Below are 18,456 nucleotides of genomic sequence, written 5' to 3'. Positions count from 1 at the left end.
TTGTTATATCCCTTTTCATTCGACACGTTCTCTTCCTCGGGGCTGTTGTCAGACGCTGCTCCGGCTGTCAGCCTCGTCCTCGTGTGCGAATATTCTCATTCATCCTCGTCATTGTACTTTCAGGGCATAGAATCGATGGCTAATGAACTTTTTTTGCTGTTCCCGACGGCGCTTGATGATTTTTCTTTTCCTTTTCAAATCTGATGTGGTGTAGTGGGATGACTGTTTAGCCTTGCATAATTGCACAAAGCCCAAATAAAACAGAAAGGGAACAAAATTATGGTATGATTATTTGATACCGACCCTAACAGAAAAAAATCACTAAAAATATTCCCTTTTATTCATAATCAAAGCTTTTACATTAGAAAAAAGACAGAATAATCCCCAACACTCTTATACTACATTAACGCTAATCGTAAACCCAGACGCGATCAAAATGGAAGAAAAATACTGATGTCTTCTGAAAAATTCTAACGTCCAATGGGGAGATAGAAAAGCCTACGACTTGGAAATGCTAGAAAGCCACATTAAACAGCCTGAACCGGGAGAGCCATTTAAAATATGGATTTAGCGTGATGCTTGATTAACATGTCTAGCCATCTCTGCATAATACGAAGCGGCAGGCTCTTTCTCAACTTATTTCAGCATCAAAAAGAATGCTTTCAACTTTTTTGTAAGGACATGCAGGGACAAGAAGGACAGAATCAATTAATGAGGGCCTCCACATCTTCAGATAAAGTTTTATTGAAACATCATCATTATAATAAGCTTCTTATTCATTCAACACAATGAGAACCGACCAGGGTTCAGTAATGCAATACTGACATCCCTGTCTAGGCTGTATGTAACCTGTGATTTGCTTTTGACCATGCCAGTCTACCATTCCTACTTAAGTCAACTGGGATAGGCACTCGGTTTTACGCAACCTTGAACATGATCAGCTGTATCGAAAATAAATGCACGGATGAATACGAGGCGGCTACCGGGCACAATTTTCGACCAATCCGACTGTCAGAGATTGTAAATGTCAACCAGTGAAGGTCATAGGGTGGACAGTTCCAACTCAGTCTCTAAGGACTTGGCTCAAGCACCTCATGAAAGTCAGTGTGACGTCATAAAGTTTAGGGAATGTATTGGGAGTACACTGCAGTATCATTTTACATTACATAATAATACAATTTAAAAGAAAACTAAGAAATATCTTTTTTTTTTTTTAAATCTCATTATATATACTGTTGGAGAACTATTCAATGATATTGGACATGATGCAAAGTACTTGACTAATGTCACATTAATTGTGTTTTTTAAATCTCCATTGAATGGCACCCATTTTTAGTATTCTGGTATTTTAGATGGCAATAAAATAACTATGATTTGAAATGATTCATTTGACACTGTCAGTTTTAGTTGGTATATAATCCTACTGATTTAACAAACTGTACCAAAACAAGTTTTTATTTAAGTAGTGTTTAGGAAACTATGTTAAAAAAAAAGTAAGTGTCGATGAGAAACCTTTGTTAAACCAGTAAAATTGTATCATTACACTTTTACGTTAAATCGACACAAATGAATTACATATTTACATTGTTGCATTTTCTATGGCTTATCATATGATGGTTTAATCATCGATTAAAATTTGGTACAAATGGGTATCTTTTCCACAAATTAAATCTTATTTCCACAAAGAACCAACCTTGGGGATTTCTGTCATACAATAGCTAGATAAACCAAAATAATGGAGAGACAAACTTTGCCCTGCTCATCAGACAAAGCTAAAATATAAATTAATGATGCCGCGTTCGGAGACTTTTTATCAATGTCTTTCTTGTCGGACGACAACAGAGGGCAAATTCATTAAAATATTCAGTGCCTGGAGCAATGTCGAATAACAGCAGCGCCAGATAAGATTTCCAAGGCTCACCATAGAAATGAATGCCCTAAACAATTATTTCTTGGGAATATTCCTAAGGTTTACAACAAAAAAAAAGCAAACTGTGGAACAGAAGGGATGATATGCCACTCTATGGTGTCTTTCATATTTCCTTCACCAGAAAATGCCCGTCGTGAAGTGGGCATAATGAATTGCGACATGGACCATCACTTGCAAATGAATGATGATTTGTACCAAATGTGTATTTGGAAGATTATTTCTTATCACCAGCAAGACACATGATGTCCTGCGTGAGGTAAATAAACTGCGGCATCTAAATGGATAGGCCAATGCACAAACAAGATGGCTTTGTGTCCATTTGTAAGTTGGCGACCGCGGGCTAAATGGACTTGACAACCGTGCATAATCACCTGCCGTTTTTCACCGGAAGAGTCTTGGCTGGAAAAGAAAAAAAGCAGCCTTGTTGAGACTTGATTCAGTTCCAAAAGCCCCATTAAATACTAATCCTGAATCGGGTTCCATGGCCTGGACATTTCGGGGGAAAGCAGGGTTGTGCCGGGGGAAACTATATCATGGCACTCTTGTTTAGAATAGAAATTTCTGAGTTGGAGTTTGATTAATTTAGGAAGGGACAGTATATATTAATGAGGATATTAATTTTCATAATAATGTTAATGAAAAAGCTATATGTAAATATGTAAGATCATGACCGAGGGCTAATTTGGCTTAAACAAATATTACTAATGCTCATGGTATCGGTTCCCTGTATATGGTAATAAGTTGGGGCCGTTGTGGGGTGGTTGGTGGGGGGGGGGGTGCTGTGTTTTCCAACTATCCAGCACAGAAAATTTAACCAGCGGACAGAGGGGTTGGGCTGAAATGCTGGGGTTGGGCTGAAACAAGAGGCACCTGACTGCAATCCACTGATTGCACTTGCAACCTTCAATATTTGGAAATTTGTAGAGCTTGGGAAAAAAGCCTGCACCCCCCACAGCCCTTTGTGGAATACCTTACCCACCCAGGGCTTAGTGCATTTCAAGTCAAACTGATAGGAGTTTGCATGTTTTCCCTGGGCTTAAAAAATGAAGGAATATCTGCCACTGGCAAAAAAAAATCAAGTTGAACCTTTTAATCTGTTTTTTTAGGTTAATTTAATGACTGACTATTGTAATATTGTCTGTCTATACATGTGTTGATGCACTGTTTTTAGGCAAAAAATGTATTACTATAGCTGATGGTATCGGTTCCCTGTATATGGTAGTAAGTTGGGGCCGCTGCAGGGGGAGGTTTTTCTTCCAACTATCCCAGCACAGAAAATTTAACCAGTGGGGGTTGGGCTGAAACAAGAGGCACCTGTCTGTAATCCACTGATTGCACTTGCAACATCTAATATTTGTGGAAAGGTTTCCTTTTTAGAGCTTGGGGAAAAGCCAGCACCCCCCACGAGGCATTGTGGAATACCTTGCCCCACCCCTGAGTTAGTGCATTTCAAGTCAAACTGATAAGGATATATCAAGTACTCTTTTTTGCAGATTTATTACTTATGATGGCGGTCCAGTGGATTAAGTGTTTAGCATGTCAGCCTCACTGCTCTGGGGTCCTGCGTGACACACTATGTACACATTGCTTTTAAAATACTGTGTTCACCATGAAAGTCATTTTTAATCAAATATAATTTAAATGATAATGTACTTTATTGTGCTGTGGAATCTTCTATTTGCATTTCATGAGTTGTTTCCCTCTGGATACTATGGGGATTAATGTAGAATTAATTGATTCAAGAAACTTGAATAATGCAATTGTTCCTTTTGTGCACGTGAATGTTCCCCAAGGGACTTGTTCCATCAATTAACATCAGATGAGCAGCCGCTTTCATTAGTCTTAGTGTTCGGCAGTCAGAGTTAACAAAGAGTCAAGCAGATGTTTGCTAGGCTTCATTTGATGCTTGATTACATTTGTTTTGGGACTATTTTGCTATTTTGTCACCCTCACGGCTATGGTCATTGTGAAGTCTAACAGTGATAGACAACAAGAATGCAGTACAGTCGGATAGGAGTAAGTTTTGTGGCTAAATAATGTGAAAAATAAATTAAAAGTATAACACCCATTGACACACAGTGAAATTACATAGGTCAGGTAGGTCATTGACAAATAACAACAAGTGTGGTCAAGTTCCACACTAATAAAAGTTATAAACTAAAGAAAAAAATATTGCTAAAAATATACAAAATAAATAGACCTTGTGTCTGGCATCGTGCCACAAAGAAATAATGCCTAATTAAAGTTTAAGTCTTGAATAATTAATAGTTTTTTTTTTAATTTCACATTGCTCGGGGTGGAAATTATTCCATTATTATTGGGCTATTATTGGGAAGTTTATATGTTATAACTTCAACAATTCAACAAAAAAATGATCGCTCTCAATATAATTCCACTGCAGGCATAGCCTCCAAATTTCTAAATGAAAATTAGCTTGAACCAGACCTTCCAAATGTGAAATGAAATATTGATTCAAACCTCCCAAATACTTTTTTTTGTGATTTTCCTTTCACACCAAAAAATAAGGATGCTTGAGAGGATGCTGGAGGAGGAACTGCAACTACCTTATTTGAAGTAATCTCTTCTCAAGGCCCTCAAATTCAATAGCGAATCGGCTTTTATGACACAGTGCAGATAAACAAAAGCTCGGCAAGCTTTTGTGTCCTTAAAAAGGATGACCTTGACATGCCATGGAGCGAGCTGGTTTGAGTACCAGCATATGAGGAGAATGCGCCGAACTCAGCCACCTGCAAACACACACATGACTCCCCCATAGTATTCCGTTTCCTACCCCACAAGCACCCACACACTCGCTCCCACACAAATTCACAAGTTAGCGCTCTCTTTATCTCATGAACCAGTTGGCTGAACATCTATAAATAGGCTGTAGGGCATTGCACAACCTCATTTTGCCTCCCTCATACTCTCCTAGAGCAATTATCCAAAGGTTTATTTCAGTTAAGCAGTCAAGCAGGGGGAATAATTGACTCAGCCCCGTTCAGCAGCGGTGAATAGCACTGAGCTCCAAAACGAACGTCCAAGTAGAACAAATATATTTGTTGACTTCACCTAAATGAGCTCCAGTTATCATTGTTAGCTAATATGGGATTTTAAGTCAATGTAAAGAGACTTTAAATGGGAGCACCACGGCAGGGCTGATAGGGCAGTCATTTTTTTGTTATGTTTTTATCTTTTCCTCAATTTAGAAGCTTTATTTACTTACTATATGCACTTAGCATTGGGCCAGTTTCTTTAACCTAGTCACCTAATTTATTCATGTTGACGTAGAGCTACTGGGCTGGATGGAATGATGGGACGGCAGCACATTTCAAGTTTGGCTTTTTTGGGGGTGTTTGTATATGGTATGCATTTACGTTTTAAAGCACTTGTGTCAAAGTGGCGGCCCGGGGACCAAATCCGGCCCGCCGCATCATTTTGTGTGGCTCGGGAAAGTAAATCATGTGCCTTGTACTTTCTGTTTTAGGATCAAATTAAAATGAAGAGTATAGATGTATATTAAATTTCCCAATTTTCCCCCTTTTTAAATCAATAATTGTAATTTTTTAATCATTTTTTTCTGTGTTTTTAGTTCAAAAATCCTTTAGTAAAATCTAAAAATATATTTAAAAAGAGCTAAAATAAACATTGTTTTAGATTAAAAAAAACTGAATATTCAGGAATTTTAATCATGTTCTATTTATCCATTGATAAAAAAATATCTAAATATTATATCTAAAATGGTCCGGCCCACATGAAATCGAGTTGAAATTAACGCGGCCCGCGAACCAACCCGAGTCTGACACCCTTGTTCTGAATGATTTTCTAAATGTTCCACAATGTCGATTTGTGTAAAGTCAAAATATATTTTTTCTCAATGAATTCGGGTTTGCATACATAATTGCATCTTAAATCCCCTTTTAGACTCAATATTTCTAACATAGAAAAAGACTGTTGTTGGTAACTGACCATCCTTCTGCGAGATATTCTCAAAACAAGGTAGGTCTCTTTACTTTTTATCGACTCTTGTAGACAGCAGTTCGCATGTAATACCAAATTCAATATTTTATGTGCATTTGTGGAGCTTTCTTGGCTAGTCATTAACGACGCTGAACATACGACATTTGCTTCCAGCGGTAATACCGTTTCCACCTTAACACGATCCAATGCCTCCCTTGCTACGGCTGATTTTCTCTCTATTGCCGTAGCTTTTCAGCTGTGCAGACCGCATAGGGGGGCCATTCACGTTGAAGATCTGCAGGCAACACTGGAACCGACGGTGCCGAGGGGACGCCAAAGTGACTCATATCGGGGTTTTTAGCTGAAGGAGAGATACAAAAAGTAACGGAGAGCTGGAAATGATAGCGAGAAGATGGCGGGCATACCAAGAGCCAGACACGGAGATACGAAAAGAGAGAGTGCAGCTGAGACGTAACGTAAAAAAAGAGTGTCTGGGAGAGACAGGCATAGAGTGACGGAAAGCGAACATAAAGTGACAGAGGTCTAACAGCCAGCGTGTCTTTGATATCCCCTCAGCTTCAGCTCGACCTTCACCTGCTCCACATAAACCAGGGAAGAATACGCAAGGTGAATGGACTGTTCCCCGAGCTGTCCTTTAGCTCACGCCCGACTTGCTGTCATAAAATAGGGCCGTGTCTATGTGGCGTGGAGTGAAAGAGGAGAAAAGCTCCGGTGACCTGCACATGTGACCTGTTTAATAGGAATAAAGAGGCACTGGTGTGAATAATAAAACAACAATACAATGATGGATGCAGGGATTGTAGCCCATCACTGTCATTTTTACCTCTGCCGAATTCGAGAGGAAGGAAGAGGCATTGCTTGGAATTTGGGTGCTTCGCCGATTGTTAGACTGCGGGACTCTGTAAAAAGCACAAAGCCCATTTTCATAAATCTTGGTAAATCAGGTTATATTTCTCGGAAAGGCCGGATGGAAATGTTGAAAGGAGAAATGTTTGAAAGGAAATGAAAATCTATTTCATCTGCAAAAGCATTTTAAAAGAGCCAAAAGTAGTCTAATGATGGCCCAACGTTTGGAATGCCAACGTTGCAAATGGCCTGGCGACCTTCTAGATCTCATCTCATCTAATCTCGAAAACTTTGTGGTGACTATTGCCAAGACTATTTTTGCAGATACACAGTAAAAATAAAATGCTTTTACAGTTCAACCAAGATGCCAAAGCAAAACGCTTCAAATGTAATTTGTTTCGCTGTCAACAAATACAAATGTGCTATGGTTCTTACTTTTCTTCGCAACCAATAAAAACTTGAACTTAACACCTATCCTAATAACTAAGACTAACTGGCGCTCTCATTGAACAGATGCCTTTTATTTTATTCCTCCAGCTCTCATTTATATCCTCTCTCTTCTTGACTTCTGGCAAACACTTGGCTTTTTACACACAAAAAAAACAAGCTAGCCCTAACTTCTGATGCCAAAAATCCGCCTTTTGATTCAAACCATCCAACGGCGAGAAACTCTTTCTCTTCCGTGGTCGTCTGTGACTCCCGCAAAAGTTGTCTCGGCCTCTCTCACATATTCAAACTTAACTTTCTCCCTAAAGATGAGCTGACAGCGGAGGAGTTGCAAAGTGTTAAATTGATGAATTCCAAAAATATATGCTTCTTTGCTAGGAAGCTTAAAATGGCTTGATGCCCGACTTTAGATACAGCAGTGTATTGCTATCTGTACAAAATATTATTCCACAGATAATCTCTCCTGAGATCCCTTTCCCTCTATCCTTGTAATGTGAACTTGAGCCTCCCAAGTCATACAGAGCGGCTTTACTGCTACCCATATATCTAGCCATTCCTTCTCCTGAAATATTTATCATGCGGGTGAGAAAGGCTTGGAGTTGTGCCCGTGGGGATCTTATCCACCTGTGGGGGGTGGCATGGGGGGGGGGATTTTGCCGAAATAGTCAGACTTCTTTTATCCTAAGACACAAATCCAAGGACTGTACGATCGCCATTACAGACTGTTGGAAATGAAAATGCGGCCCACGGGAAAGCACGCAATTGGTTGAGATGTTTTCTTTCTTGTGGTAGTCAATTTAGGGAGAAAAATCTTGAATTGTTATATCTATGAGAATAATTTGACAGAATATTCATAAGTTGAGAGTAAAACTGGATGTATTCATTACTTAATTCATGAATTACGAGTAAAATTGGATATATATATTACTTTTTGTCAGTATTCTATGCTCCATTTACAAACTATATTGTGAAAGTGAAAGATTTATGTTGTATTCTGTAGCTGTACATGTATACTTACTTTAAAATAGGAAAAGAAAGAAAAAAATCAGATTGCATTGTTTCAAAAACAAACATAATTACAAAACTGTCACTTTGAGAACATTACATCACGTTGTACTTCATAATTGTACAAGTACTTAATTTTGGCCATGAAGAGAAATATTTCTTAAAATTAGATGTATTCTTGTACTGCTTTCAAATAATTTATGCAGGTACTTAGCTATCTTTTGGTTTAGTGACAGGACATCTGTGAAATTTACGCTTTTACGAGAAATAATCTCTTAAAATGATTTTACTTTGTTGTGATATAGAGTACACACAAACCAATTGGACATTGACCACAGGAGAAAACCACCCCCCAATCGCTATTCGCCTTTAAATAAATGCATGAAAGAGCAAGATTGATTTTATACAATGGATTTAATTAGTGTGTTTAAGTTGCTTCACGTACCACCGTGTGAAGTCTCAATAAGAACAAACCGGTCACTTAATTGGGTGAAGCCTTAATGATAATAGATAGTTGTGAGTTGCTATTGAACTGAGACAAACACACACAGCAGAAAATTAGCTTTAAGTTAGTTATTTACACAGTGTTAGACACCAAGGCCTGTCAACAGGATGCAGAGGGACTTTTTTCGCTTGGCTAATTAACTTCTTGAATGGCAAAGACGAGCAAATGAAGGCAACGCGGCGAGAGTCATGTCCATTCCTGTTTAGAATTCATCCCCAGGAAAAAAAGTCACTGTTGATTTTTCCTCTTGTAGGAAAGAAAAGTGCTGTTTAGTAGCAAAAATAAGCTCTCCCAAACATTGAAAGCTTCTCTTCATTAGGAACTCCAACTGGAACAGACATTTACTTTCATTACACTTGGAGTTAAACGAACACTTGTGACCACTCCACAAATTGCTTTTACTTCCACGTCGGGTACAGAACAAAAGCGTAAACTGGCTACACCCTCTTGACGTATTAAGAACAAATGGACCACCAACACAAACCAAGCTCCACCCCAGTCTCTAATTCATTCATATTTTCAACCACTTATCCTCACAAGAGGGGTGCTGGAGCCTATCCCAGCTAACTATGTTGACCAGCCAATCACTGAGAACACAGAGACAAACATCCAATCACAGTTAAGGCCAATTTAGTGTTCAAAAAGCCTACATTGCATGTTTTCAGTATGTGGGACGAAGCCAGAGTCACCTGAAAAAAACCCACACATGCCCTGGCAGAACACAGTGAGGACCTACCTGGATTCGAACCCAGATCCAAGAGACTACAATGTCTAATTAGTCGCCAAATGGAGTTGTGCGCTAAAAAAAAAATCATCGTGTCAGTCATCATAGCTGTAAAATTTGTTTAATTTACATATTTTGGTTCTTGGGGCGACAGTCCTTCACGTGAATGGCATTGACACCAGGTCGTGTCTTTTCCTTTAAACCCATGACACGTTAACATTCTCGTAGGTGAATGTGGTGCCGGCGGGAGATAACGAGACTGAATTACTCGTTAGAGAGCGACAAGAATCCCGCCGCATGCCATGACATCTTTTCAACAAACGTCTCCTCGTTCAAAGTTGCCCCTGTAAAACACGCTTTGTACCAGTTCCCCCACAGCAGTAATAATAGAAACACGTCACGGTGGAGTATGTTTAACAAGGGCGCCTCTCGTGTCTCCTAACAGTTCTCCTTGTTCCCCTGTGGGTTTGTAGCCATGGTGTGTCACATCCACGGTCAACCAAAGGTCGATGGATTGATGTCACTTTTTTTGTTTTTCGTTTTTTTACCAAAGTCATCCAAGTGTTGTTATGGCTTTGATGGCCGGCGTACTCGCCAGCAGGTGCACGCCGTGCCACCATCGCCTCCCAAATGGTGTGTTACAGCACCTTGACATCGCCGTCCTCTCGGGGTGAAAAACGACGTTGCACTTCATTAGCTCCCTGCTAGTGGCGAGTTCCTCGTCCCATTAGGTGCCGTGGCGTGTCATACCATGTTACTCGCAAGCCCCATTGCCATTTATTTGGCAATCGGCCGGATGAAACGGCTGATATCAACAATCTGTTCCTTGATGTGTTTCTTTCACTCCCGCACATCTGTTCGGACACTTTTTATTTTGTTTTTTGGCGCCGGCTCTTCGTCTTCACCGACGCCCTCGCCTCGGCTCAAGCCATTTGTCATGTTGCGTGATGTTTTAGAACGCAATTAATGGGAGGGAGTGGAGTGGACAGGCCATTTGCATTGCCAGATCCATTTGTTATTTACACTTGTCAATTATACAAACAGAAGCAGCTCTTGTATGTCTGCCAGTTGCCAATTACTCCCCTGTCTACCACCCTGACCTCCCAGAGCGAGGGGTGGGTTTGAAGCCAACGTGATCCGTAGAAATATGAGCCATCCCGGCCATCTGCCACCTGCATTCATCCAGGGGTGAAATGAAACTGGGGGACAAAGAAGTCAGGAGATAATGAAAGCACATGGCTTTATTCGGGAAATAACTGTGAAAAGGAGTCCGGTGACAAAATCCAACTATTTTAGTGCAATCTGTGGTGTATCCATTTCTCTCCAAGCAGAGCAGTATCCAGTCACTTCCGTCTCTTACTTTATTTACGACTGGCAAAAGCCGGGATGTTTGTCTCTCCGTGTTGAGCGATAAAATATTTCGACTTTTATTGCTGTGGTCTACGATGGTGGAATTAATTAGGGCGAAGGCAATGCTAAGCTATTTTTGCGCAGGGCAAAAACATGAACCAAATGCCTTAAAGAAGTGGATTGTTTTTCCATCTGGTGGGTTTCGATCTTGCTTTGCGGTATTATCATGTTTTCCCTGGGCCTGTGTGGGTTTTCTCTGGGTACTTGGATTTTTACACACATCCCAAAAACTTGCTTGCTAGGTTGAATGAACACTTATTGTTTTAATTAATTAATTTAAACACTTAACAATCAGAAGGTGCATATTACGCATTCACATCAGTAGTCAGATGCAGCTTGTGATAACAGTCAGAAAGTATCCCCTAATTTATTCATACTTTAGGATTGAGCCTTTACATTTTTCTTTTCTTACATGCCTATATATACGACGAGTGGACTTTTTTATGGGATTTTGAATTGCAATTTTGCCACATAAGCAACCTTGACAAATAAAAACCTTGACAAGGGGACAAAAAATTAGAGACGCTTTGTGTCGGCTGGCTGGAGGCTGGAAAATATTGCTTTGAACAGGCAGAGCATGACAAGAACATGAACATGACAAAACCAACCTTGCAATGCAGGTATGGTTGATGGCTCTTTTATGATATAGATGCGCTGGCAGAATGGACTGGTCGTATTTCACTACCGTTCTTTTCGTACAGACAGATTTTGGTCAAAATAGTAGTTGCAAGGGCTCAAATTAAATATAATCATTAAATACCTTCAAGGCTAACTCTCAAGGATCTATAAATCTGCTATTCTTCTACAAAATGTCCAACTGTATTACAAAGAAAACCATTTATTTTCTGTTTGAAAGAAAAACAACAATATTAAAAATTACATTTGCAATTTCCGATTCACAACCAGTAAATAGACTAAACAATAAACTGCATTTGTTAATGTTCTACTCTGAAAGTTTTTGCTGTCGAAACTAGCCACTGACCGCTACCGACCTTGTCATTTTTATAAAAATATTTTTTTTCTTTGAATTCATCTTTTTAAACTAGTACACGTGGGGGTCTGCAAAGGTTAAGGCAGTTCAGACTAGCCTGGCAACCGATGGTGGCTGTATTGATGCAAAATAATACAGGTCATGGCCTTAAAATGACTCTAGATGATTGATGAATCCTGTTTATTATATTGATGGTTCTATTTAAGTGTGGAAGTTGCTGCGGAATTATTTTTGAAACCAGTGAATATATGAAGTGCAGGACTCACTTATATTCCTTTGCCAAGCCACCAATGTTAGCGTCCCTAACCTGTCAATGGCATACACAGATCAGTATTGATTGGGACTATTATTGCTGTAGACTAAATTCATTAAAAGATCGACCAAGGCTGACGTTTCTGAAAGCAGCTGAAAGGCTAGGTACAACAACAAAAAAAGTGTAAAGGTAAAAATCCCTTTCAAGGCTTGAAAGGCCATGAAAGCCGCCAAGTGTGAAGGCAGCCAACCATGATCATAATATGTCGAATCAGTTCGTCCCTTTGCACAAAAGCATTTATTTCAATGGTTGGAGTAGAAGGCTATTTTGCAAAAAAATGGATGGTAAGTATTGGCTTTATTTATTTATTTTTTGACTAGTACCCAAACATGTAACGTTGCTCATTAGAATGGTTAAATTATTCAAATGTTTTCATTGACTTAATGTCCCTGAAGATTGGTGAGTTTCCTCCTGGCTTGCTTTATTTATGTACAATTACAATATGATGATGAATGAAGAATGCCGTCTGGTGGAATGCAATGTTCATCATGAGCATTGTTCAATCATTCATGTTCATTGCGTGGACTCCATTTTGAACATGTATGTTAACAACAATGTTCCTTGTTCAAAAAAACAAAGAAACGAGACAGAAATCAATGTACCGTCTGCTTTCTGGCTGAAGAAAAACATCTTTCTGATTTAAAAATGACATTAATAACATCCGGAAAAAGAATGCTCTTTTAAAATGCAAAACATGTCTCCTTCTGTCAATTGATGTTAGTCTATTTTCGCCATATTTTGATATTGTCAATTCAGTAATGCAGTCAAACAGTGTAATGAAAACAGAAAAACAAGAGCATATCTGCCTAATTTGATACTTTATATTGATTAAAAACAAAGCATTTTTTTTGTTCTCCTTGGTCATTTATCCACATCTAGACATCCTTGGTCCACAGATTTAGTAGCTTTCAATTCCTTCCTTCCTACTTGGAGATTGGGAGCGCCATGGGGGGGCCTGAAGATTCTGCAGAATACCAATCGGCCACAACGGGGGGGAATCGGATGAGGGATCACGATTATAGATTTTGCCTCAAACATTTCCCCCCCTTCTCTTCTCTCCTAAAGTCCCAGAGAGGTCTGAAGGAGAAAGAGTGTCCTTTGAGGACTTTGACTTGGGCTCATCGAGCTCGTGTTTACCACTTTTCAATCGGGCTCTAATGTTCCTCGTCATATTTTTCCATTCATGATTGGGACTTTTTTTTGTCTTATTGATATTATATGCTATCGTTTGCTGTCCACGGGATGGCTGGGAGCGTTTTTTTATTATTATTTTTTTAGCATCAATGAGGGTTGTGGAAAAAAGAGGAAAGAGGGATTGGAATAGCTTCATTCATCATAAAGTGGGAATCCATTTCTCCCACCTCTGTGATTTCAAATGATCCAAGAGGATTGGGTTTGAGGTCTAACTGTCTGTCCTTTGAAGAAAAAAAAAAGACATCGATACACACACACACAAACCCACACCCACGCATCATAATATGTCTGTATATAAAAAATGGGTGTGTATATAGTCTGTATTTTAAAAAACAACAACCTGGGTCTTTTCATTATTTGCAACTGCATGCAAAAGAGATAAGAAATAAAATTAGCTTTCTCTGCCTTTTTGATGAACTGTAGTCAAGCAAAATGATATGAATTTCATTAATATAATCCAGAATGCTGTATTTTGTTCACATTTTTGATTCCCATTTGAACAATAATCTTCCCGTTGGCGTAGTTTCAATGTAATTTTTTTATGTCAAATAAACATTTTGCAGTGCTCACAAATATCTCCCACACAATGAGGCAAAGCCTTTAATATCCATACATTTTACCTGTACAGATGATAATTAATAGAAAAAAAACACGTAATGTGTTTCTAATTATACAATAAATAAGCTACTATGACAACAAGTCATTTTAGGTCAACACAAGTCGACAACTATTTAGCAATGTCAGGATCCAATTAGTGTCTTGGCACTGAACAATGACGGCTCGCAAATTATGCTACAGTTGTTGTATTGACTTGTTATGCAATATAAAGTTACAAGTAGAGCAGTTGTTTTAGTTTATATATTTATTTTTGACAAGTTAAGTGAGTGTCAAGTTCTAGCATGTCATCCATCCAATTTGCGTCCCTCTCATGTGAGGTTTTGTTGTTTTTTGTTGATACATCACACACTTTTTTTGGTAACTTGTTAGAGTAGAGGTTCATTCAGGCTTGGCATAATACAGTATTTAAAGTTTAAAGGAGTTCAAATAATTGAATCAGGTCTACTTCTGTTTAGACATGGCCTCCAGAAATATTATTGTTTCATCACATTGCAAAATGTTTTCTTATGCGCAGCATTGTTTGTTCTTTCCAATTGCAAAGTGATTATGGTGGAATTAAGTGATATTAGTATTAAAACGAGCGCTCCAGATACAAAATCTTGGCCCGTAATAGGTTTCTATGTTACCTTTTGATCCAGGTTTTAGTCTAAACCATATGAGTAGTGCAAATAGGCACAAACAAGAAACATTGTATCATTGGTAGAAGTACAACTTGATGGTCAACCATTGTTTTGAGCTGCAGATTAAATCATTTGCAGCAAAGTCTCAACATGATCAAACGAGGTTACATCCTGCAACCTACGGTCAAAGCCGGAGGTCTCGAGGTACGATCCATGCTGATCATTGCAGCTTTCCACTGTCACTCAGCGAGCATGTTATCCGCCCTCACCCATCTCTTAATCACCCACTCACTCATTCTCCCTCACCCTCTCTGTCACTGCAGTCACCAAGAGAGTGGCGCTTACTACTTCTTTTCTAAGTCGCAACAACACTGCCCCCTTTTGGACTTCAAACTCATCCGACATTCACTTAGACGGGATGATGTCCAATTTGAAAAATGGCTCCTATCAACAATTTCTGACAAACGCACTGTCTTGCTGATTTACAGTTGGATCGGGGATGGGAAGAAAGATGGCGTCATATAGGGGGCGGGGGGGATAGGCTGGAGGTTGGCACACATTTGAGTGAGTCTGACTTGGCTCCTTTTCAGGCGACATCATTGCCGCTCTGTGCACATTCCGAAGACAAGGCCGTTTCGCCAGGGTTGGGAATGGCACTTGTGGGAGGCCCGGGGTCGGACTGCCGAGTCCCGGAGGGCCGTGTAATTATCCCTAATGATCGCTGGGAAACGGCGTGAGCCCCTGTGAAAGCTTTGGTGTTGTTTTGACCGCCAAGAAGTGACAAAATATAGCTTGGAGAATCATTCAGAGTGGATACCCTTGTGTCTTTGAGGGGGGAAATGATAGTGCCCGAGTGAATTTTGCCACCAGAAGCAGAAATAAGGGAATGGAGATGAGAGAAAAGAGTATGGAGATAGGAATGGTGCCAAAGAAGTGCGGTTGTAAAAGGAAAGTTTTACTTGGTAATGACTTTTTTTAGGTTTAACACACAATTTTGCATTGTGGAAGAAATAAAATGTTGATTGAACATTCTTTTTCATTGCCTAACTTTTCTTTAACAATACCAAATGTTTTTGTTTGTATTTTTTTTTATATATGCTCATTTTCCACCTTGACATTTTCAAGCAAAAAACATGGCAGTGAGAATTGTAGCCCCTCAGCTTGGATTTTGGGCGAAAACTGGATACAATTCAAAGGACATTGTGTAACACACTACATAAAAACAGAACAATTTAAATAGGATAGTCCCACTTATGCAGTTCCATATTTTGCTCAGTTTGAATACAAAAAAACACAGCCATGATTTGTCACCATAGTTGAGAAGAGGATAAATAGACAAAGCTACAAGGCTTAACAGTTCATGTACCGGAATCAAAACCGCCAGTCGCCGATGATAGCTTGCCATTCAATCATCACGCTATTTCTGGGAAAGTTTTAATTAGAGCCCAAAATGTCAGGCTTTCACTTAAAAAAAAAAGGCTTAATGGGATTTGGATGTTTCAAGCTCTCATAGAGTTGACACCCTTGTAGGTTCCATGACAAGTCCCGGATTACACCCAAGGATGGTTTATTCATTTTCAGTGCACTTTACGGCCAGTTGTTTTCATCTCAGCCCTTAAAGACTTTTTCTTGTTTACTCCCTTCTAAAAATAAACATGAAACATTGGCTTTGTGGTGTGAAGAAAAGCTCAGATGCATTTTAAGAGAGAATGATAGGGAGAGAGGAAAAAAAAATGTATTTCCTGAGGATTTTTTTCCATGGTGAGGAGAGATGAATAATAAATGTGTGGGTGTCTCAATATGCTGGTCTTAAAAATCCCCATGCAAATAGCCCCTGTGAGTAAGGGAGAGACCGGTCCAGATTTCAGCATTTCATCTGTATTGTTTGTTATGTTTGTTTTTATTGCTTGATTTCTCTACAGGCCATAAACTTTTATAATGAATATACACAGATGGAACGATTTTATTCAACCAGAATACAAGTGCAAAGATAAAAATCTTGTAGAATAAAGTGCCACGTGGGTGGAATTCACATTGGGCTTGCTATAGCCATCTAAGTCGAAAGCAGTTTGGATTTTAATACAATTATTTTAAGTATTTTACAATTTACGGATGTAGCCTTCAACTGTTCCCACAGACATGAAAAAAATTAATTATAATAGCATGTGTGCTTGTCTTTTTTCATTGAAGTTTTTTCGGGAATTTAACCTTGCCAATTTGAATATAAGTTTTATTAAACTTAAATATTATGAGAGCACGCAGATTTCAATTTAAATTACAAATATTTTAACATTGGAAACTTTAATAGAACAAATAATTACATTTACAACCAAAAAAAAACTGAAATTCTCTACAGTACATTTCTGATAGTGAACAAAGTCCTAAAAAAAATTAAATAAAAAATAAAAAGCTGTTCAAGATTTTGAATTTATGTCAGGAATATAATTTGTAACTGTACATTTTTCTTCCTCTGTATTTTAACTCTGACTCATTAAGAAATTGTATTACAATTGTCTGTTATTCTTTGGTAAACGAATATAAAATTGCATACCATAAAAAAATGAAAGCCAAACAAAAATCTAACTGTTGAAAAGAGCCTGAGAGACGAGAATTAACCAAGTGTCAGGATTTAAAACATAGTTGGAAAGAAGGCTGCACAAAAGGGCTGTGCTCAATCATTGTGTCCATACGTATGTTTTTGGCAGCTTGTTACCACTCAAGACATCAAAAAGGAGCTTTGTGGTGCACATTTGTTTTAATTGATACGACTTGAAACAATAACTCTTGTTGCCAAGCCTCTTTTAATCACTTATTCCAGCTCATGACTCATGTTATTCTCTTAAATCAAATTTCACGGCGGAAAATATGTTAAATTAAATGCATTCGCTCTCCTTCACAAGTCACCGAATTTCAAGGGTTGATTATACAATGGAGTGTCATCCTTTAAAAAAATAAACATAAATGCCAATCATAGTCATCATCCTTGTTTATTTCATTTCATAAGATAATAATGAGGGATGGTTATTTATTTTTGCTCTTACATTGATTGCTAATGCAATTTCTTTTTTTATCTCACCTAAAAATACTGAAAGGACCCATCAAGGTTTTTTTTTTTTTTAAATTTAGTTGGCAGATCAAAATCTTGCTAATTACAAAAATTTGGCTTTGTAGTCATTTATTGTTTGCAACTGACTGCTGGAAAGTCTTATTTTGATTTTCTGAGCCTTTTAACACTTTTGAGCAACTATTCTGCACTTTTTTTTGTTTTGGCAGAGTTCCTGGTGTCTGTTTTCCTGACAATTAATTGCGAATGAGTTGATGTTCCAATTATCATCATAAGTATCTGGTCATCCCCAATTAGTATCAAACTGAGGTCCAGTGAGCTCCGTTTAAAGTAACACAGATGGACAAATGAGCCTGAAATATTTCCAGTTTGCCTCTCTTTTTTTGCTGTCACGGGTCCAGGTCGTCACATTGGGTTTGATAATGGGTCATTGGACACAGTTTGAAACACTTTGCAGTGCACACTCACTTGGTCGTAACTCAGTACAACGCTATACACTCATGAAGAAGAACTGTCAGTGGCCTTTCATGGTGTTTAGAGAGAGAGTCATTTACTAGCTAGGAGTATGCTAACATCTTCATTACCAGGCCAGCACCAGACGGGTGGAGCCACGGCATGTGCCACCAATCATCGTCACCTGCCCACTTAAACCAGCTGGAGTTTCACTGCCTTGCTGGATCTGGTCCACGCCTCTCACTCCTTGTCCCGTTGCCCATGCACGCCACACTACTGACTCCTCTGGCTCTTGACACCAGCACCTGCTTCACCCCATTCGCATGAACCACGCAGAATGCCTTGGCCCAGGCTCGCC

The sequence above is a fragment of the Stigmatopora nigra genome, chromosome 14 (genome assembly GCF_051989575.1).
Source record: "Stigmatopora nigra isolate UIUO_SnigA chromosome 14, RoL_Snig_1.1, whole genome shotgun sequence".
In the NCBI taxonomy this organism is placed as follows: Eukaryota; Metazoa; Chordata; class Actinopteri; order Syngnathiformes; family Syngnathidae; genus Stigmatopora; species Stigmatopora nigra.
The sequence above is the reverse complement of the archived record's forward strand: the minus strand, read 5'-3'. Positions refer to the sequence as shown.